Source organism: Triturus cristatus, chromosome 4_2 (genome assembly GCF_964204655.1).
Source record: "Triturus cristatus chromosome 4_2, aTriCri1.1, whole genome shotgun sequence".
Classification (NCBI taxonomy): Eukaryota; Metazoa; Chordata; class Amphibia; order Caudata; family Salamandridae; genus Triturus; species Triturus cristatus.
The window spans coordinates 397,617,085-397,640,203 of record NC_140586.1 but is presented as its reverse complement, the minus strand read 5'-3'; positions in this window follow the sequence as shown (position 1 = coordinate 397,640,203).

Sequence of the window (23,119 nt, the reverse complement as noted above, 5' to 3'; positions counted from 1 at the left end):
CCTGATGTGCATTGTTGGTAGCGTTGGTGTTTGCCTGTTGGCTGGTGCTGGGTTGAGGTCTGTGCTTGGCTGGCTGGTGGGGTTTGGGCTTCCTGTTGCAGATTCCTTCTCCCCTCTTAAGTTACTTTTTGGGGGCTTTGGCCACTTTTGGTGGTCCTCTGTCTCTCTGCTGCCGGTCCCTTTGCTGCCGGTGGGGGCTGCGGGTTGTGGGTCTTCCTTTGCTTCTGCCTCTGTGGCTCCTTGGTTTCTCTCCTATTGTTTGTACCTGACCTGCGGCCATTCCGCCCAGTCGGTAGCTGTTCTCCGCTTATCTCTGTTGGTGGTGCCTGTCTGGGTGTAATCCTCGACATACCTGGTTCTGTGTGTGGCTGGTGGTTGTGTTGGTGGAACGGCCAGTATGGTCTGGTGTCTGCCTACCCTGTTGTGTGTGCCGCATTGCGGCTTTCTGTTTTGCACCTGCTTATCGACCCTGTTGTTTCCCGTTTCGGGCTATGTCTTTTCTGTCTCCTCCTCGGCTATGGGGCAGTGTCTTCCCAGTGGCTTTTGTTCATGTTCTCCCTGGTTGCTGTTTGTGGGGTACCTTTAGGGTTGGCTCGACTCTGCCGCTTTCCCCTTGAGGCCTGTTGTGTTGGCTTGGTCCTTTGGCGCTCCAGTGTTGGGGCTGGTTTTGGCTTCTTCCAGTCCCTTCCCCTCGGTGGGTTGTGCGTCTTCGGGTTCTCCGGGCGCATCCCTCTTTTGGTTGTGGTGTGGCCATGGGTCTTCCAGTCTATTAGTTGGGCCTGGGCTTTGCCTCTATTGGGTTTGGCGTTGCCGTCCCTATGTTTGGCCACTCATTTGCCTCTGCTGGGGGGTTGCTGGTGCCTTCTCTGTTAAGTTGTGTCCGCTCTGGCCATGGGGGCCTAGTTCACTTGGGGGTTGCCTTTGGGTGTCTACATGTGTCCTTTTCTGGCTGTCCTTTCTCGGGTGCCTTGGTGCCTTGTTTGGGTGTGGGTCTTCCAGCCCCCTGGTGGTCGGTGGTCCTGTGCCTGGTGTTCCTGGGGCTTTGGCCGGCCTTATGTCCTTTCCTGTGGCCCCTCCTTTGTGCCTGGCTGTTGCAGGCTGGGCCTTTGCGTTAGCTGACTGAAGTGGACTGCTTGGCTCCCTCTCTGTCTTACTGCTGCTTTGTCATCCCTGTGTGGCTTGGCTGTGACTGGCTCCTGTGCCCTTCTTGGTTGGGGGTTTTGGTATTGGGCCCGTTGGCTCTATGCTTCTCGTTCTGGTTCTGTGTTGGTGGCCTCCTGTCTGGCTGGCATATCTGTGGTTTGGTCTGCTGGCTTCTTGGGTGTCAGTAGGGTGTCTGCGGGGTTGGGCTGTGGACCTCAATGTCTTTCTCTCTTGTTTTTGCCCTTCTGCGGCAGTTCTTGAGTCTCACCTGGGGTTGTTCCTTGGTGTTCTCCTTTGTTGTACCAGCCAGTTGGTCGGCTCTTGGATCAATTAGGGGCTTCCCTCCATTCCGGTTCCGGGGCGTTGTCTTCCCTGGTCCCGTGTTTCGCCCATGTAGTTGTCTCCTGGTTGCTGGCTGGGGGTGTCGTTCTGAGTGGGAGTTGTTTGAGGCTGATTCTTCCATTTTGGTCCTGTTTGGGTTTTTGGTTCCCCTGGTCTCGTGGCCTTGGGGGTTTTGCCTCTCCCCGCTCTTGGGGTTGTGCCCTGTCTTGTGCAGGGTCTTGCTGTGGGCTGGGTTCTGTTGTTGCCTTTGTTTAGCTGGGGTGGTTGTGCTTCTGGGCTCTTCCTGGCCTTTGTTGGGCAGGGGGCTGGGTTTGTGTCCTGGTGTCCCCTGATTTTGGGGTGTTTGCCTCAGTCCTATCTTGTTGGCCTGTCCCTGTGCCCCGGGTCTTCTCCGGGTGTAGGGGTTGTTGGACTGTGGTTCCATGTCGGCTCTGGTGTCTGCTGCAGGTGTTCCTGCCCCGTGGCCTAGTCCGCCTCTGGGTGTTTCTGTGGATTGGTCCCCTGGGCTCTCTGTTGGCAATGCTGTCGGGTTGGGGTGGGCTTGATCTTGGTTGCTGCTCCCTCTCTTCCTGGTTTGTTCTGTTTGGGCCTGCCCTTGGTTGTTCCTCTGGGTCGGTACCTTGGCTCTTTCGGTGGGGCCCGTCCATTTTTTTGTCTGTGCTGCTCTGCTGGCGGCCTCCCCTGGTGTGTTGGGAATGCTCCTGTGGTTAGTCATGTCCTTTCCTTGGTCTCTTGCTTTGCGTGGGGCCTCTTGGTCTCCCCTTCTTCCCATCGGCTTTCTGTTGGGGTCATTGTGGGTTCTTTGGGCAGTGTGTGCCGTTCTTCCCTTGCTTGGGGGTTCGCTCTTTTCTTTCTGCTGCTGGGTTCTGGACTCGCTGGTCACGTGCCCTTCTACTTCTTCTGGGCCCCCCTCTGCTGGTTGTGTGGGGGGGCTGGTTGCTTCGGCCCCTCTGGGGGTTCCCTTGGGGCTTGGCTCCTGGTGCTTGGCCTCCTTTCTGGCATTGTCTTGGGGTTTTGTGTCCTTCTTGGTATGGCCCTGGCTTCTTACGGGGTCGGGTTGTCCTGGGTCTTTCTATGGGTGGCCTCCTCACTGTCCTTCTGGTGGGGCCTGTTTCTGGTCCTTTCTGGTTGGGTTCTCCTACCCTGTGGTTGGTTCAGAGTTCCTGGTGTGGGTTGTCTGCCCTTTGGGTGGTAGCTCCTTGGTTTGGCTCTTTCTTTTGCTCTTCTGGGTCATCACCTGCTTGTTGTGGGGGTTTCGGCCCTGTCATTTGGTTGGGGCGTTGTGGGTTGAGTGCTCCTGTGTGTGTTTTTTCTTGTGGTTCTCCCATTTGCTTCCTTTGGGGAGCTGCTTTCGGTGTGGTGTCCACTGTCTTTGTGGGAGTTTGGAAGGGCGGATTTTCTCTTTTGGCAGTCTCCACTTAGTATGGAATGGGACGAGGACTGGAGGGACTGGGAGGTAATGCCCTATTACTTACCGGTAATCTTCATTACTCCTGGTCCCGTTGTCCTTGTACCATTCCTTACGCCCTTCCATCCCTCCCGGCCGGCCGGCCTGTCTTCCAGTTGCTGGCTTGGTATTTTAGGCTGAATGCTGGGTTGGTACAGCTTATGAATTCCCAGTGGGAGGGGGTGGGGTTAGGTTTCCCAGCATTCTCCTGTTCTTTTATATTATTTCTGTCATGGAGATTGTCATCTCCACTTAGTATGGAATGGGACGAGGACAACGGGACCAGGAGTAATGAAGATTACCGGTAACTAATAGGGCATTAATGGCTATGTATCTCCAGCACACACATACCCGCTGATTATCTCCACGCAGTATTGTTAGCGTGCGGTGATTATGAAAGTGATTTAAAACGCACAATAAAAGGCTTAAGTATCAAGGCCACGACTGACATAACATCGCTATCTATGAAAGACTAGAAGCATTGTTTTGTTGAAGCGCAGACCACTGTTTAATAAAATTAGATGTAGATGGGGTGCTTGAGATTGATCATTTATATCAGCACACCAACACCCTATGTTCCTCCACGAGGCCTGGATAAGTTCACAGGGGCTCGGGCCTGGGGTTTCATAGGAAGATATTGTGTTGTTATTGTCACCAGGCCTAGCTCAGCCCAGGGCCTGGGAAAAATATATGAAGTGTGTGTATCTGCAGTTGATGGGGGGTGCTATCCCCTGCAGGATTGTAAATAATCTCCTGGCAGACAGAAACGTCTTACACAAAACTTTATCTGTGTACACAAGTAAATACAGTGAAAGCAGCAATTTGTCCAAAGCTGGTGGGAGGGCACAGGATATTAGGCCAAAGATCACACAATGGGATGACTGCAGTGTGGAGTTGAGACCTCATGTATGAGCTTCTGCACTGCCGCCCACCTTACTTTGCAGCAGTTACTCTCGCAGGAACTGCAGCTTGGTTTGAAAGGTGCCAAGAGCTCATCAGGGCAGTGTTTTATTTTCAGGTAATGGGCCTTCTTGTGAGATGGCATTTAGCAGTTTGTTGATTAAAACCCCTATTGGCCTTTGGCACCGGCTTAAATGTGGTTGTTTCATTGCACGCCCAGTGATGGCAGCGGGGAGCCATCCGCCACATTCACAAAATAAAGCATTCCCACATTAAAATTGCTACATGTCAAATCACAGTCACAGCATTTACCAAGTAAAAAAGAACATTTTGTCACAAAAACATCTCAAATACATTTTTGTGCATGGGATTCGGGTACAGTACAAGAGCTGCAAATTTTCAAAGTAGGGAGACTGCTGCAGAATGAACTGGGAACTCCAAATAATGTCTGACTTGCTGTGACCCCCTGCAAAGTGCTGCCAGAGATTGCATGCACATAGGTCAAAGATCAAGTTGAATCAAAGGTGCCCAATTCATATTCCAATAGTGAACATCCATTAATAAACATATGATTATGAACTTCCTCTGATCATTTTAATTTCAGTCAGGCCAGCTATAAAGAAAGTGAGCAAAGCTGTCTTCTTCACGGGTGAAGCATTTTGCTGCAAAATGTCAACGAACTGTTCAGCCTCACTCTTTCATGAAGAGCGTGTATGCCCGTTAAAAAGAAAATGAATTCTGCCTGTCACCTTCACTATAATCTCATCTTTCAGGATAAAACATTACTCTTTGATGTCAGAAGAACATGCCCAGTTGGTGGCTGAATTGCAGTGAAAATCGAAAGCTTGGGATCACTGTTAGCTTCCCTGCTTAGCCAATTTGTGTGATCCTAGGCTGATATTTTCTTTCATTGACTCTTCCTTTTATTCATTGGTGTAAACAAGAAGAGGGGTAAAGCTGAGGATGTCTATTTTCCTGAGAGAGCCTCAGATGTGTGTCTCACTCATACCTCTTCACACCTCTGCCAGGCAAAGACGAAGGTGCGACATAAACTTATTGTTGCTTAGCTGCAACAACTCCATCCAGAGCAGCAGATTACAGCTTTTGCTATTCTTTCTTCTGCTCTATTTTAATAGTTTACAAAAACAAGCAGAAAGAATATGTTTACTTTTTGCACTCCATAGACAGAGAAAAGCTAGTCTCTTTTTTTTAAAACTGACTTGTGTTGTAGTGTTTCTAATATCTGTTTGTAACACATATCCAGCAGATTTTCAATGTGTAGAATTTTGTAGCAGTAGAGATTTTATTATTATTCTTCATGTTTCCAAACATGCTCGCTCTATCATATGAAAGAGCTACACACCAAGGTTTTACAAGGTTTGTGGGAAAGGTGATGGTGTGACCAGGTATTATATGGGATAAAGATGTAGACCCTGGTGTACGTGTTCGACCTTGTTTCCATTTCAATGCATTAATCATTTTCACCAATTTATTTCAAAATTGTGCTTTAAATGCACTTTACATTTTTTTTTTTTTTAATTTTCGCAGGTGTGGGGGGAACCTCCTATCAAGACCTTACTTGAGAAAGGCTCTCTTGCTGAAATTCAGGTTGGGTATTACATCTGGCTTTCAACAATGGCAGCGGAGGAAGTGGGTGGAGCCCGGGGAAGTGGGTGTGGTCTCCTACAAAAATCTGAGCACCTGGACTTAAAATTTTACAAATCAAGCACTGACTGGGAAGAAATTTAAAGAGCACATTATGATCTTACAAAGACTCATCTTTCAAGTATGAAACCCAAGGTCCTATTTAATAACAAATGGTTAATAAAACAGTTTTTTTCTGATCAGTGCTTCTGCTCCAAAGGTGTAGCAAATCTTTTTAGACAAAACACTGGGGCAGAAATTATACATTTCTAAAAAGATATTTCTGGTTAATGCATATTGGCAAAAATTAAATACTATGAGATGGTGTGCATTTGTGCAGGGTTTTATAGACCAGATATTGATGATATAACACATTCAAACAGTCTAGGTCTGAATCTTACATACCTTTTTTAGCCAACAGTAGTAGGAGAAGACTTTAATATATTGCTAAATGACAACGTCGATAAATCTAACACTTGTACTGTCATAAATAACCCAAAGGCATGACAATATCTGCAAAATGTTATGCAAAGCATGGGCCTCATTGATTTATGCAGTAACACCATAAGTACACAAAGAGGTTATATGTACTATTTTTAAACATATAGGTATTATTCTTGATTAGACCACTTCCTAATAGATTACTCACTAATGTGAATACCTAAGAAGACTGAACACCAATCAATTCACATTTCTGATGATAAACCTTTAGGTTAAACTGTAATATTACAGACAATTTGAAAAGTCATTGAGAAAATACAGATTTAAATTTATTTTAGTAGATGAGAAGATAAGGAATGAGAAAAGTCATAAGGAATTCCTTTCAATTCAATGTTGGTACAGCCTTACCAGACATAGTAATGGGTGCATTTACCACATATTTAAAAGGTATTATAACTAAAATATCAAATGAAAGATCAAAAAAGATCTGGACCATTAGAAGAAATTAGAAGATACAATTAAAGACTTTTAAAGTTATTTGCAGCGGTGTACACTCTGTAAAGATGTTTCAGAAATCTGAAACATCTTAAGCATGGTAAAAAAGTAGAGCTGTCTTGACATGGAAGGCTACTGCAGATAAGCAAAATGAACAATGTGAAGCAGATCCTAAATAATCATATTGGCATGTAGACAAACATATTATGAAAGCAATATATAGCAGCGGTCTGTTGAGGGAGTTTCGTGGGGCGGAAAGGCGGGGCGGGGCAGGGGCAGGATTGGGGGTACTTAACACCGGAACATGGATAATTGGAGGTAAGTAAACAATTAAATAAATAAAACGAATTTCGGAGCGCGCCCTGCATCACAAACTGCGGTGCAGCGCGCGCTACAAAATTCGCATGTTTTGTGATGTCACTTTTTTCATCTGGAAAGTATTGTTCATCTTCAAAGTCAGGGAGGTTGTCTGGATGATGACAACTTCCCACAGCTGTGATGTCCTGCAAATTACCTCCACAACTGTTGTGTCTTGTGGAGTCTTATAATTTAGGGAGAATACATTTGTATTCATTTTAATTATCTCTAGTCTCTCCACATTTCAAGGAGAGTCTCACCCTTCTGATGATTGTGCCAGCTGCACCCAACAACTGCTCTGAGAATACACTGGTTAAATACTATGTTAGGTACTTTATTTGCAGTCTGGAGAGTTCTGGCCAATGTTCCTTTTTCCAATGCCAATAAATCAATGGCTCTTGACCCAAAGAGTCTTGTACCATCTTCTCTGTTGCCACAGTTGCTGACAATTGCAGTTTCTGCACACATGCGCTTGATTCAAGTCCTGGAACATTCATCAGAATCCAACCCATTGTATAGGTTGGAAGTGAAGTCATTGGTGTTATAGGTTTACTAGAAGGTGTTTCTTGGAATGGTAATTGTGTTACCACTGGTGGGCACTGCTGCTACTGCAGTTGCAACATGCTTTTGGAGCCAGCACCCCATTGTCCAGAGGTTGAAGACAGTACTTCTGTTCTTCTATGCCCTTGACGTTGAAACCTGTCATCCTCCAGGTCTCTCAGTTTTGATTGATTTCTTATAAATGGAAACTTCCAGCGATGAAAAAGAAAGAAAGTGGGTAGCCATTTTCCATACCATGGATCCAGCACAGTGACACAGTGTAATCTTTGGAGAGCACAATCTCTGTTTCATACCTTTCATTTGTATTCACTTGAAGGATTAAGTTGTTGACCATACCAGCTACTTCTTCACTGACATTGGTATATGTTTATTCCACCTTTTGCAAATGGCCCAATAGCATGAGGAACAATTGGATGACTTAATTCATGTTACAACTCTCCTTTCTGACTTTCCATGTCAAAATCTCAAACGGTGCTTGCATTTAGATCAAGCACTCTATTAACTCTATTTGTCAACCTCCATGGTTATGGCTTTGGCAGTTGCATTCACTCTCCTTTGTAGAATATAATAATTGATAGACCTGTACTGCTCAAACAGGCATTGCAGCATGAAAAATGTGGAGTTCCAATGTGGCAGGGCCTCCTAGGAGGGCCTTTATGTAGAATCTATTAGCATGTTAAATGACCCAACTGCTTCTGAGCTTTAATTGAATGGCTGAAATTAATGTAAATCATGCAACTGGTGAACACTTTGCTGATGTCTACTTTTTTGAGGAAGTCCTGAACAATTAGGTTAATGCAATGAACTGTACATAGGACTCTGAATATCCTACATCAGCCATGGCTTTGACAATGGAACTAAAATTGTCAGTGGCAACAATGCAATGCTAAGACTTCTTGGTTGAAGCCATTTGAAGACTTTAATATTGAATTATTCATAGGTGTTAGCTGCTACAAGCGTTTTATTAATGGAGAACATTGTAACTATCCTTTTGCTTCCGCTAAAAAAGGGAGGTCAATCGCTGACATTTTGGCCAGCTTCTCATTGTATAAATGGATTTGCTTATAGATTTAATGATACAGTGACTCCTTTTTTTTAGTGGGTTGAGTTCCTGGTTTTCTTTGTGACGATCCCACCTTAATTGAGCCTAGATGCTTTGGGGTGACTACATAATTTTTTTCCTTGTCATGCTGAACTTGTTGCAGATAATGACTGTACCCTAATAGTGTCAGGAATTTTTCATTTGACAACATCCTCTTCCTCATCACCACTACTTCCTATAGGTTGGATTTCTTCTCTCTTGGCAGCAGCTATCATTTCCAAATACTTATCCAGTACAATAGTATCTTAATTTTTCAGATCGCCAGTTGGCTCTCAGTAGCATAATGTCCACCTGGCTTCCAAAAATGCACTGTTCTACAGCAAACTGTGCCATGTTCATGTGAACTAAGTGTAAAGACTGCCCAACCTGGAGAGGAGAGCTTCCGTAAAAGCCAAAGCCAGAAGAACGTGTTATGGGGGAGTTAGGTGGTGGTGGTTGCCTTTCCCTAGGGCAAGTTGTGACTGTAGTGGAAATTGTGGTTGGTTCAGGTTTTTGATAATATGGAAGAAGTTGGTACTGTTAGTATGACATGACCTGGGGCAGTTTGAATAGAAGTGATCTGCACTTCCTCTGTGCCACTCTTAACGTGGAAAATCACTGGTTCATCTTACTCCCTTCCAAGTCAGCTTTCTGGATCCTTTCTTTTCTGTTGTTTCCTTTGATGGAGCTTGGTGGGACTAATCCACATCACCATCATCTAAAGAGGGCTTGAAGAAGATAGCTGAGTTATCTTTCTTTTACCTCAGAGGAGCATGTGAAGGTGATGTGTGCAATGGAAGAGCAGTAACAATATCCTGCTATACAGCAAGTTCAACTTCCGGCTCTACTAACACCTCCTGAAGATTAGGCATATCAGATTCCGTCTGCTGGGACAATTCACTTTCGGAATAACTGCTACCATTCATGGTCACAGTCAGTGATGCACTGAGGGGCGTCTGCTTTTGTTTTGATGGTGGTGACCCCATTGTTGATCCTGAGATAATCCTCCTCCCATGGTTTTCCAGTCCATGACTGTGTAGAGCAGGTACATTACATTTTGCACCTTGCAGGAAAAAGGATATCTGCTTGATGTTGGTGTTGGTAACATACTTATTTCCATCACTGGCTGCTTTTTTGACAGAAGATTTCATATTTGGGGCCATTTTCTTGACTTCTTGTATTGGTAGGCAGGCATGAACAGTAGCAGAGTGAGGGCTCTGGACCACGGTGGCGGTTAATTATCAGACTTCTCTGTGTCTCCGTATCATTTTGTGCACCTGCAAGCAATGAAAAAAAAGAAAAAAATACAATGAGACTTGGCTATTATGCAGTGTAATACAGGCTTCATCGTAATAATAACATACTCAAATGTAAAATAACAGTTTTGCAAAACTAGACACTACTTAAATTCAGGAAAAGCTACATAATATGTGGTATTCATCCATGGCCCTTGGGACCCATAGGGAAGCCAGGTAGGGCAACCAAAAATTGATTAAATTAATAAAAGAAAGTAACGGCTGTCCTTCCAGAGCCCATGGGCCTTCTGTGGGTGCAAGGTGGGTGGGCTAAAATCTATTAAATTAATAAATAAATATCTGGTGTCTCTTTATGGCCCAAGGGACCTTTATAAGAGTTGGAAGTAGGTAAAAAATGTAATTAATTGAAAACAACAACCATGTACTACAGGCTTCCACAATCAACGGCAAGCATAAATAAACATAATAGGAAATATATATAATAAAATAAAACAAAAATAACATGAGCACCTAAAGGGCCATCACAATCAATGCTCTTATCAAAAGGCTTTTAAAAGTGGCAAACAATGTTCAATATTTAGGCACACACAGTAGCTCTAAAAAATGGTGGGCACCAACATGGCAAGCAAAGAAGTGGAAATGGGGAACAGAGACAACACCATGGGAGTAGCTCAATAGGAAAAAAGACAGAGAAATGGAGCACAATTGCAAAATGACTACCTGTAAAACACACAAACACATTGGCTCAACCAAATGGTGGTCGCCCACATGGCAGCCAAAAAAGGCAGTATGGAGAACAAAGAGAATAGGGCTGCCCTAAGAGACAATACCCTACCCTACATTGTAAGCACACGTAAAAATTAACAGGCAAACAACTTTATTGCTTCCTCGTCTCTCCCCTTATACTACATTTCTAATAAGAGTTTACCACAACCCATCACCTTCATACATTTTCCCTATTTTCACACTAAAGCTATACACAAAGCCACAAACATTGCACTTCAGACAGGAATAGATACTGAGCAGAGGAGTCATGGAGGAACCCCAACCACCATTGGTATCTTCCCACTTTCATTCTCATATTCTGTATATCAATCTAAGTCTAGGCATACCTCGCTCCCATGCTGCCAGCCATTGGAGTAGGAATAGTAATTCTAGTCATTTCAAAGTACAACACTTTTCCTGCTCTTGCTTGTATTGGAGTAGCAATAGTAAATCAAACCCCTTCAAAGCCCAACACTTTCCCCACTGTTGTTCAAATTGGAGTAGGAATAGTAAATCTAACCCCTTCAAAAGTCCAACACCTTGCCTCATTTTGCTTACATTGAAGTGGAAATCGAAAATCTAACCTCCCCCAAAGTCCACCACTTTCCTGACTGTTACATACATTGAAATGAAGTTAGGAAATCTAACTCCGCCAAAGTCCAATAATTCCTCTGCTTTTAGTTACGTTGGTGTACTTAAGTTAAGTTCATCACTTTCCCTACTAATGCATACGCTGAAGTTAAAACAGTAAAACTGACTTTTTTTTTTAGATTGTATTGTTAATGTTTGCTTTAATTTTATTAAATGTGTGATTTTAAAATCATATATAAAAGAAATGACCTGTAATTTATATTTTACATTTGTTGATTTTGCATCAATTGTATTTTTGTTATGAAATGTGATATATTTTAAAGTTATGTATCAGTGGCAAATTTTAATAATTTTAATATTAGTAATCATTTTAATTAGTTTCTTAGGACTTTTTTTTACACACATATATATATATATATATATATATATATATATATATATATATATATATATATATATATTACCTACTGGCGGTCGCCAGTAGGTAGTTATAGTTAGGACCACGTTTCCATAGGAAATCCGCAACATTCTATTTTGAATAACTTTGGCGCCGGTCGACGAATCCTCGCGAATTTTTCAAAATAGGTGGGGCGCTACGCTCCGCTCCTACCCTGAAAGTCTCGGGGGGATTCGTCAAGCGGGGGCTGAGATAAAAGGGGGGTCCCAAAACGCGTTTTTCCCATGCATTTTTCCATAGGACCTTTAGACACAGCTACAGCCCGAACGGCTGAACAGAATTACTTGAAATTTGGCAGAGAGGTAGCCATAAGGTCAAGGAAGTGCCTTTTGCAGGTCTGGTGTAAATCTGTTCAGTATTTCCGGAGAAAATAGCATTTAAAAGCATATATATATCTATATGCGCGCAGGGTGCGCGCACCGTGCGAGCACCCTAACGTGCGCGAGCGTAATTCTGATTGGTGGTTACATGTTAGTCAACGTTCGAATCGGTCGAAATCAGGAAGTGTCGGCCGCCATTTTGTTTGTTTTCAGTGCGAGAGTGAAAAAGGAAGGTGGCGAACGTGAAAAGGGGGCAGGGTAGAGAGTTCCTGACCCCCTAGCCTTTGTCAGGGGGTCCCTGAAGGACCCCGAAGGCAAAAAAAAAATTATTATTTTTTTTAAAAATCGCGGGGGTGCGCGCACAGTGCGCGCACCCTGAAAAACACACAAAAAAAATTTTTTTTTACAAAAAAAAAAAATAATTCGCAGGGTGTAAACCAAAAAAAAAATAATAATAATTTTTAATACGTAGTTTATTGTAAAATAAATATATAAAAAAAATAATACATAAATAAATTAGCATTTAAAAAACCGTACAAATTCACTGAAAAAACCATAGGTTTCACACACGTTATAGTTAGGAATTAGCATTTAAAAAACCTTGCAAATTCACTTAAAAAACCATAGGTTTCACACATGTTATAGTTAGCTGGACATTTCACTCATAAAAAACCAATGAAATTCCCCCGTTATAGTTACTGCAGGCAACTATAACTCACGCGACCGCAATCCTCTGTTGATGACGTCAGATATTACATCACTGATGACATAGGTGTCTTTCTGAAAAATAAATATTTGTAATATATGTATAGCTAAAGATTAATGGAAGAAGACATGGGTAAATAAGTGTCTAAATACAGTATTAGCATCAGCAGAGGATTACGGTCGCGTGAGTTATAGTTGCCTGCAGTAACTATAACGGGGGAATTTCATTGGTTTTTTATGAGTGAAATATCCAGCTAACTATAACATGTGTGAAACCTATGGTTTTTTAAGTGAATATATATATATATATATATTCACTTAAAAAACCATAGATTTCACACATGTTATAGTTAGCTGGACATTTCACTCGTCAAAAACCAATGAAATTCCCCCGTTATAGTTAGTGCAGGCAACTATAACTCACGCGACCGCAATCCTCTGCTGATGACATCAGATATTACATCACTGATGACATATGTGTCTTTATGAAAAATAAATATTTGTAATATATGTATAGCTAAAGATTAATGGAAGAAGACATGGGTAAATAAGTGTCTAAATACAGTGATGTAATATCTGACGTCATCAGCAGAGGATTGCGGTCGCGTGAGTTATAGTTGCCTGCACTAACTATAACGGGGGAATTTCATTGGTTTTTTACGAGTGAAATGTCCAGCTAACTATAACATGTGTGAAACCTATGGTTTTTTAAGTGAATTTGCAAGGTTTTTTAAATGCTAATTCGTAACTATAACGAGTGTGAAACCTATGGTTTTTTCAGTGAATATATAAACATATAAATATAATCTGCATATCTATATAAATATAAATTCATGCAAACATATACATATATGCATGGTATGTACATGAAAGTTTGAAAAACTCTAATACAAGCAAAGCTAAAAAGCCACCTAATTACAAACAGAATTGCTTTAACTTAAACGAGGGCGAGACCTATTGCATTTTCAATGCTTGTTTACTTTGATTCCATCAAGAAGGCATTCAGATGTGTCCCACATTTTCCATAAATTCTGAATGGTAGCACTCTAGTTGCTCATTAGATCACTGTAGTAAAGCTACTGCTCACCAGGGAAGTCTGCTGCTGGTATTGAAAGTGCATGTTTCAGTCTGCATGTCAGAATTCTTTAATGAAATAGAAGAGGATTTGAGAAGTCACTCAAAATGTGCCCTAATTTTTCTTTCTGCAGCACTAATCATACATTCTATGGCAAAATGAACCCTCTCATTTTGTTCCTTTTTAAATTAAATGTTTTAAATGTTACCACTTTATTCCAATCAAGATGGCTTCAGGTGTGCCATACCTTTGTCATAAGTAAGACTGTTAGCGCTCTAGTTGTTCTTTGGAACACTCTGGGAAGCTGCAGTAGAACACAAAGGAATCAACTGACAGTCTCTGCCCTTGTTGGATGTACATGTTTTACTGAGAATGTCAGACTTCATTCTCACATGACTGAGAAAGATAATGTGAATTTACAGAAAATATGCTCTCAGTTTAGCTTATAGATCCCCTTCCAAACCTCTGTGGGAAAAGCATGTGAAAATAGTTTTCTCTCAAACATGATTCATGATATCCCAGCAGAAGGCTTTTTCACATGGTAAAATCACCTTAGAACATACTACAATTCCTAAAATGAGTATGGTACCATCAACAAATGATTTATAATGTAACTAAAGTCTTAAAACCTTCTATTAACTGCAATGCTTTTTAATGAGGTGCTATCATGTATATTGGTCCCAAGATGGCTGCCAACACTTCTTGGATGAAGTGCTGACAGCCAATCAGATCTCACAATGAGATGTGTGGTTAGGCTCCGCCCAGATATGTATATGATTTTACTTTTGATTTTCTCAGGAACTACTGAACGGATTTACACCATATATGCAAAAGGCACATGCCTGACCTGAGGACTACCTCTTTGCCAAATTTCAAGTAAGTCTGTTCAGCCGTTCTGGCTGTAGCTGTGTCTAAAGGTCCTATGGAAAAATGCTTGGGGAAAATGCGTTTTGGGACCCCCCTTTTTTCTCAGCCCCCGCTTGACGAATCACCCCGAGACTTTCAGGGTAGGAGCTGAACGGAGCGCCCCATTAGTTTTGATAATTTCGCGAGGATTCGTCAACCGGCGCCAAAGTTATTCAAAATAGAATTTTGAGATTTCCTATGGAAACTAGGTTGTAACTATAACTATCTACTGGCGACCGCCAGTAGATTATATATATATATATATTCACTGAAAAAACCATAGGTTTCACACACGTTATAGTTAGGAATTAGCATTTAAAAAACCTTAGAAATTCAGTGAAAAAACCATAGGTTTCACACATGTTATAGTTAGCTGGACATTTTACTCGTAAAAAACCAATGAAATTGCCCCGTTATAGTTAGTTCAGCTAACTATAACTCGCGCGCCCGCAATGCACTGCTGATGACGTCACATATTACATCACTCATGACATGGTCAGTGACATCACTCATGACATCACTGATGACATCTCAAATGACATCACTGATGACATCACTGATGACATCATCCAGTGAATGTGTGTTTTTCTGATAATTAAATATGTTTTATATATGTATATCTCAAGGTTGATAGAAGAATAAATGGGTATATTACTGTCTAAATGGATGATTTCTTTTTGAAAAATTGATTGTGTAACTGACTGATTAAGTGTATCATAGTGAATACATGGCTTAGTGAGTAATATTTAAATATGTAAATATCTGTATCATTTTTTCACTTTGTGTATAAGTGGCTGCATGGGTTGGTGAGTAGCTACATGGGTGTCTATATAGGTTATTAGTTGGTTTTTTTGAGTATTAGTCTGAGTGTCTGCATGGTTCGGTGGGGGGTATGACGTAGTGCATAGGTGCATGAATGAGTGACTCACTGTTTGTATGTGTTGAACAGAGCATGTGTGCAGGACTGCATGGGTGGATGCGTGTGTGTATTGGTGTGTTAGTGAGTGAATGACTGTCTCAATAGTGTCTTTATGAGTAACTACATATGTTTTAAACTAGTATATGTGACTATTGGTGTATATATGTGAGTATATGTGAGAGGGAGAGATTGAAAGAGTTCCTGTATGAATAAGTATGTGTTTCTATAAGTGATTGTTTAAAAGACTAAGTATGTGTAAGTTTCCGTAGAAGTAAGTGTGGTGGTGTGTGTATAACTGTATATGCAGGTGAATGTATGTTTGATTCTTTACTAGCATGAGTGACTATGTGTGTGAGTAACTCTATGGATGAGTGGCATTATGTAACAGGATGTATAGGTGTATGAGTACATATGATGAGTGAGTACATGTATGAGTGACTGTATAGGACTGTTGGTGAATGAGTGGATGTGTATGTTGATCTTAGAATTACTGAAGAGGTTGTTGTAAGTGTAACTGGTATTGGTATGTCCATTGTTTTGAACATTTTAGTCTCTATTTTTGAATGTGTGTATCAAAGCTTATATTAAGGTGAGAGGAGGTCTGCCACTCTATCACAAGGATGATGTCATCAGTGATGTCATCAGTGATGTCATTTGAGATGTCATCAGTGATGTCATGAGTGATGTCACTGACCATGTCATGAGTGATGTAATATGTGACGTCATCAGCAGTGCATTGCGGGCGCGCGAGTTATAGTTAGCTGAACTAACTATAACGGGGCAATTTCATTGGTTTTTTACGAGTAAAATGTCCAGCTAACTATAACATGTGTGAAACCTATGGTTTTTTCACTGAATTTCTAAGGTTTTTTAAATGCTAATTCCTAACTATAACGTGTGTGAAACCTATGGTTTTTTCAGTGAATTTCTAAGGTTTTTTAAATGCTAATTCCTAACTATAACGTGTGTGAAACCCATGGTTTTTTCAGTGAATTTGCAAGGTTTTTTAAATGCTATTTTTTTTTTTATTCTTCATTTTTTTCAAACATATTTTTAATTTAATTTTCTTACCTTTTATAAAGACTATGCTTAAATTTTTAAAATCATTAAATATTTATTTTATATAAATTTTTTAAAATAAACATGTAAAATTTATTTCCAGTTTTTTTTTTTTTTTTTTTTTTTTTTTATAGTACGCGTACCGTAAGCTCACGGTAAGCGTACGGTTTACGTAACGCCCGTAATCTATCTACGCTGCTTGCGTATAGTTACGTACTTTGGTAGCCGCGCGTACTGCGCGTGGGTCGCGTGCGCGCTTACGCCACACGCGCACGTTACGCGGAAGTGCCGGGGAGTGACTGTTATGCGCATGCGCGCAAGCGCGTGTCTTTTTTACGCGCATGCGTACTTTTTGCCGTAAGCGCACCGTAAGCGCACCGTAAGCGTACCGTAAGCGTACGGTAGGTCATGTGATCATGAAACACAACTTTTGATTGGTTGAAAGTACTTTCAGTTCTAGAACTCTCCTACACCACACCCATTCCCCTCATTTCTGCTTGTGATCCCTTGGGAGAAGGAGCTGGTTTGTCTTTGGGATACGATGGCAGAACAGCAGAGCTCTTCTGAGAGTGAGGCTAGCACCAGCAGCACTGTCTTGAGGCAGAGAGCGAGGAAAGTAAAGCCTTCTTATGTTTGGGATTATTTTACTTTTCCAGAAGGCCAGCAAAAGGTGAATGCACCCTTAGTTACTTGCAAGCTGTGTCAGCGTGTACTTTCTAGAGGTAATCCTAACAGGAAGTATTCCTTTGGGAATCACACCATGAAGAGACACCTCCAGGATGTACACAGAAGGACACATGGTCATCTTTTTGGAGGTAACTCTTCAGAAAGACGAGCCAGTACATCCACAGCAGCTCAGCCTGGACCATCACCTGCAGGGCTTACTCCTTCTTCTGCAGGTCAGGTGAGCCCTTCATCTGTGGGGGGAGAATCTCCTTTTGCTGGCCCTCTGGAAATGAACCTTCGATTTCGGAAGGTTGATATTCATTGCACATTTTGTAAAGGTCTAATTTGTCATAGGGAGACCAGTGTTTCCCTAGTAAACAACAAAATAGATCAGCACATTTGTAGCTTTGAATGATTTTCCCATGCTTCCTTTCCTCTGTCCCTGCATGAACACAACGGTTCTTTTAAGAGCCAACCTTATCTTCCATCTTTTTTTTACTTGTTTTTAAAAACTTTTTTTTTTTTTTTTTTACCGTACGCGTACGGTAAGCGTACCTTTTTTTTATTTTTTTTAAAAAAACACTAAAAATCATTTATCACATTATAAAGTCCTTGAGAGACTACAATTTTTATTATTGACTTACCATACTCACTCAAAAAAATATTTATTCATTTGTTTTTTTAAAAAATAGTTTTTAAAATGGTTGTAGTTTCCGAAAATTTTCTATATCGATCTGAAAATAAAGAAAAAAGTATTAATATTTTTAAACCATTTAATAATACAGTACACATATTTACATTTTTTACCAAAAAATATTTTTGCCTTATTTTTGCTGTTTTCAGAATAAATTGCATTTCACTATTAATTGTGAAAGCAATTGCATTCATCATTTTACAGCGGGCAAAAAAAATTAACAATCACAAAGATTGTATTAAAAAAGCCCAGAATCTCTTCTCACTTAAACTTATCATTACAGAAATGCATATTATTCTAAAAAAATATCATCTAAAAACAATACTTTTTTCTTTAAAATACCGTCTGATATGTTTGTTTGAGAAGTATAATCACAATATTATATCTCAAATAACTCCAAAATACATCTGATTTTATTTCCTTTAGGCCAAATAGTATTTTTTTTTTTTTTCCTGGAATAAATTTCCAAGGGAAATCCATTAAAATTCTAAAGTTTAATCTGTCCAGATCTCACCGATTCTCTGTAACATTTTGGTTCACGAAAATTTTTTGAATAATTTATTTAGTCCACAATAGAATTGCTTACTTTTCCACATGGCCAAATAGTAATTTTTTAAATCATTTTTGAAAAAAATTTCCAATGGCAGTTCAATAGCATTCCAAAATTTAAAATGTGCAGAAGTTACCGATTATCTCTAAATTATTGGTTTTTCAAAATTGCATTAAAAATTAAAAAAGTCCACATTACAATTGGTTATCTTTCCTTTAGGCCAAATGATAATTTTAAAAATATTTTTTCTACAAAATTGCAATGGTAATCCAGTAAAATGGTAAAATTATTTTGTCCAGATCTTGCCAAGTCTCTCTAAAATTTAGGTTTCAGGAAGATTAGATAGGAATTTGCTAAATCAAAAGGCAAACGTTGTTTGAAAATCAATTGGGAATCATTACACAGTGTCCAGCCTTTTTCACATTTTAGATAAACTGTGTAATGTCCAGAAGTAACAGTAGGTCCATCATGGAAAATTATTGCAACAGTTACAAAAGTTTTTCCTGAAATTGATAATTGCTGTCCTGTAAACTTCTTTATTAAAGTATCCAATTTTGATCCATCAGCTCTACATCGTTGCATCATCAAAATTACATACTGTCCGTATTCCCTTAAAATTAATGTTGATAACATGTCAGAATTACACTCACCACATTTCATGCTATGATTAGCATCTTTAACTAATTTTGCAAAAGTGACTGTTTTACTCTCTGGCAATGTCAAATAAATAAACCTTTCATTATCAACAATAGAGCCACATATATTATAACAATTATCACAACTATGTTCCCATTTATAAGAGAGACCAAAAAAAATGTCAATGGGAACTCCTTCTTCTTCCACTACCTGAAGAAAATACATCAAAAATTCGTGTGCATCTTGCTGTTCATTTTGAGAAAACTGTGTTCGTCCTGAACATACATCTAAAAGTTTTCTAATGTCAGTAGCACTTTCTATTTGAGTTTTATCTTTACTCAGCTTTTGAAAAAGGAGACTCAGCTCTGAACAGAATCTTTTTCCCTGATTTACTATTATCTGCTCTTGCAAACTTTCCAGATAAAATGCAACATTCAGCACTACATTTGCATAGCAGTTGACACCAGAGCTATTTTCAAAATGACATCCTACAACCTGTTCTTCATTTTCCTTTTTCTTTTTGCTTGCAATTACATCACTCCTCTTTTTTTTCCTCTTCTCTATATCTTCATTACAGATATTCTCATTTCTCCTTTTACGAGAAACTACACGTTTCTCCAACACAGGATACTGACCTAAATGAGGAGCATAGCTTCTTCTTAATCTATTATACTCCTTTACACAGTTTGTATCAGCACTAACTTTTGAGTCATCAAAGTCTATCATGAATAAACCTGATAATGTTTTGACTCGTGACAAAGCTACATATGCCATACCTTCTTTGAACACAGTTGAACCAATGTTCACAAATGCACAATCTACAGTCAATCCTTGAGACTTGTGAATAGTTACAGCATATGCTAGAGAAAACGGAAACTGCTTCCTACGTACATATAAGTCTTTCACAAGCATAAAACGAACTGTACAACGACAAATATCTTTAACTTCTTCTATCTGATCAAATTTTATTTTTAAACATTCAATTCCTTCTTTTTTCTGATAATTAATAAAACCCACAACTCTTCCCATTGCTCCATTCACTAAGCCTTTCTCAACATCCAAATTTCTCCTTAAAAACACTCTACAGTTCATGCAAACATATAGATTTTTTTCTAATCCTGCTGTTTTGGAGATGTTCTTCTCTAGTGAGTCCAATTTATTTTTCAGTTTGCCTGTTACTGTGACAGTAATTCTTCCATCCTCAATTTTGTCCACTGCTTCCAATTTCCTGATGTCTTCCTTTTCCAATTTCAAAAGCTCCTCATTAAATATTGAGCATTCACGTAGAGTTGGCATTAAGCAGATGACACTTTTGTTTTCTGCAATATTCTTGTATATTTTCTCTGCAACTATTTCTTCCTTTGGAAATAAATTATGTAGCAGCCGACTCTGTAATGCTTTTTTCCCAACTTCTGTGAGTATTCCAATCCTGATATCTTTCAGAATACTTCCATATTCTTCATCGTTTGCTTGCCTCATATTAGTTGTAAGTTCCTTGTACTCAAAGAAGGACCAAATATTTGTATTTCCAATGCTTCCCAATGACTTCTTCGTGTCTTCATGTGTCACAGTATTAAACACTGGTTGTCCTTTAACTGGAGTAAGTTGCAAAAGATCCCCAAAAACTATGACGTGTTTTCCACCAAATAACACGTCATAGTCTGTCTTCAAAATTTGCTGCATTCTTAAATGCACAAAGGCAAGCATTAAGTTCGATACCATGCTCACCTCATCAATAATGAGAACTTGCATCTTCTTCAATACTCTTGAAACTTCCAAGGATGCTTCTCCAGTTAGCTTGTTGAATTGTATTTTGTTCTCATGCTCCACTGGTAACATTAGCAAACGATGTAAGGTGATTCCTTTTATGTTATATGCTGCTAACCCAGTTGGAGCAGTAACCACACAAGACAAAGTAGAATCCGTTTTTTGCTTTAGGTAGCTTCTGATGACTTTAATTAGGAAACTTTTTCCAATGCCAGCTTGTCCGCTTACATACATCCTGATTGGATGAAATGATGTGCATGAGCACTCTTTTTTGATATGTAGAAATCCGTGATCAATTTTGTTTTTGATCTCTTCATAAATTTGTTGCTGCTCTTGATTCAGTTGTCTTTCCAAATTTTCTAAGTCTATAAATTCTTCTTGACCTTGATTCATAGCCGTTTCCACTTCATTCATGGCTATTGATGCTTCATTTTCAACGATTGGTTGTCCTAGGGGATCTTGACTGTATGTTCCTGAACTTTGGCTGTCCTGAGAACTGTCTCTAGCTATTTCTGCTGCAATTGTAGTTTCCTGTTCAATTTCTTCATTTAACATTTGCAGATAAGTTGAGAATGTACTGCATTGTATGCTGTCTTTACAAGCATTAAAAGAATCTTCATAGCTCTGGAATTCTCCCAGTAGTTCATCCTCTGTACGCCATGGTTTAAACAACTGTAAAAGAGCCAAGTAGTAAAATTCTTTCTTGTCGGTAGTATCGCAACTCAGCTTCCGGTGATTTATCAAACTTCCTTTGGTTTGCTTCACCAAACATCCTTCTTCACCAACAACTTTATATTTTCCACTGTTGATGTCTTCTGCAGCTTTCCGTGAATAAATGTAGTTCTGTAACACTTCATAGAGACACATGTTCTCCAGATGATGACTTCTCTTGGGATAATATGTGTCCAACATGTTTGTTTTCAATATATCTGTACTTTCTGGGTCATTCTCAGCCAAATATTCAATTTCTCCAACAGATTTCAGTACCCGATTTCTCATTGCTGCAAGGCCTAAACTTGCCCAAATTATTCTTCTTGACTTCGAGTAGAGACTTGCAGAAGATAACCTATCTGAACATTCGTAGGATCCAATTTCTCGATGCGATAACATCTTCAAACTGAAACTGTACAGCTTCTTACTGACAGTCTTCTCGTGAGAAATCTCTTCCCACATTTCCTTCAATTCTGTTTTTTCTGATTTCGTAATGTAAGACGTTACATATCGAGCAACAGCAATGGAATTGTCAGCAACATACTGTATATCCATGTTAGCGTTCCACATGGATAAAATGACTGGGTTGTAGTCATTTATATTTTTAGATTCTTCTTTTCTTTTAAGGTTGTAGGTATTCTTAGGTGATTTTCTTGTGATAGTATGTCTCACAGCTGACATAAAACTGTTGACTCTTCCATTTGAAAGAACAGGTCTAGGAAATCCAAATCGACATTTAGTGTAGTATTTTTCTTTGCTCTTGTATTTCCGTCGACAGTATTTTCCACACCGATGACTTTGGAAACGTAGAACTTGCTCCTTTAACTTGTTCTCTTCTGTGCTTTTTGGTATAGCACATGTTGCATATTCTTCAATGTAAGATAACACTGCTTCATCAGTATCTGTTCCAAACTTTGGGGCATCCTTGATCCACAGCAGCATATGAATATGAGGAGCACCTCTTGCCTGGTACTCTTTTCTCCAAAAGAAATCCACTACTTCTCCAAGGGGTGGATTTTTTTTATTGCAGATGAAGGACATCATAGCCTCAAATCTATGATTGAAATATCTGCAAACATTAACCGGATCCAATGAGCACAGTTCTCCTGCTGTCTTGTATTCGATGTTTTTAATGTTTGAATTGGCCTCTCGTAGAAAATCCAGTAAATCATCCCAAGCGTACTCGGCACAGCTTAGGGTAAGGAACCATGTTGGTGTTCCTAAATTGCGTAACATGCATTTTAGTTCACCATGGCGTCGGTACCAATATTCATTTGTCCCACGCTGACAAGCCATCAGATTGATCAGTTGTGTTTCCAAATGATCATCTCGGTGCTGCACTTTCTCCATGAAATCCTTAGCAGACACATTTTGTAAATGTACTCCACTTTTTAAAATGTGATTTACTGCATAAGACAGTGCAGACAAGTCGCTTTCAAATAAAAGATGGAACAAATAAGGAATACTTTGTCGAAATCTGGGATCTTCAGCATATAGTCTTGTAGTTCGATACTCTGAAGCTGGAATCTGTTCTGGACGTTCATCGTATCGTCCTCCTTTTCCTTTAGGAAACAGCTGGGGAAAACATCGAGCTTCCAAGCTCTCCTCCCATACACTCACGGGATTTCCTT